Here is a 673-nt window from a genome sequence, read left to right as displayed (position 1 = left end):
TCAACTTGAGGGCCTCTCAGTCATGTGCAAAGGTGAGACTGAGGACCTTTAAAATGGACAGGAAAGCAGCTAGAGGTGACCACTCACAGAGCAACACCCCTGAGTTTAGCAAAGCTGCGATGAGGGACTTACTGCCTAGGAAAAAGGCTGTTGTGGGCACGCTAAGAAAGAAACCCTCCCACTTTAGTGGGGATATCTTGGAAACTGAGCATGCTATCCCTGGCCCACCTGCTCCTGCCTTCTACTCCGTCCGCACTAGAAAACAAAGGTGTTTTTGAACAACTATTATCATCCGTGGCTCAAAGACTCTATATTTTCAACTCCTAACCAGGACCAAAATAAGGCTAACAGCATGTACCTCTGCATTGCCGTAACAGTCCATACATGCCATGGCATCTCTTGAGGCATTCCATGCTTAAAATGGGAGGTTCCTGGGGCCTTGGGTGGTACCCAGCAGAACACTGACAGCCGTCACGCGTTCACGGGGTAACAGCAGAGCAGCTGAGGCAAACACATTGCCTTTAGTAGACGATGGGCTAAGAACTGCTCTGGATGTGAGGGACACTGGAAAAGCTTGAAGAAATTCAGTATGAGCCGGGCAGTGATGGTGCATGCCTTTAATCCCAGCACTTGGGAGGCAGAGGCAGGAGGATTTCTAAGTTCGAGGCCAGCC

The 673-nt window shown here is 50.1% G+C and overlaps 1 protein-coding gene across 10 annotated transcripts in view; it reads right to left on the bottom strand.

Moving 5' to 3' along the window:
- Nucleotides 1-673, bottom strand: part of Tcf4 (transcription factor 4) — a 345,876-nt gene that overhangs the window by 213,755 nt on the left and 131,448 nt on the right. The window lies entirely within an intron of this gene.

This window comes from Mastomys coucha, unplaced genomic scaffold (genome assembly GCF_008632895.1).
Source record: "Mastomys coucha isolate ucsf_1 unplaced genomic scaffold, UCSF_Mcou_1 pScaffold13, whole genome shotgun sequence".
NCBI lineage: Eukaryota > Metazoa > Chordata > Mammalia > Rodentia > Muridae > Mastomys > Mastomys coucha.
This window is presented reverse-complemented; position numbering and strand designations above follow the sequence as displayed.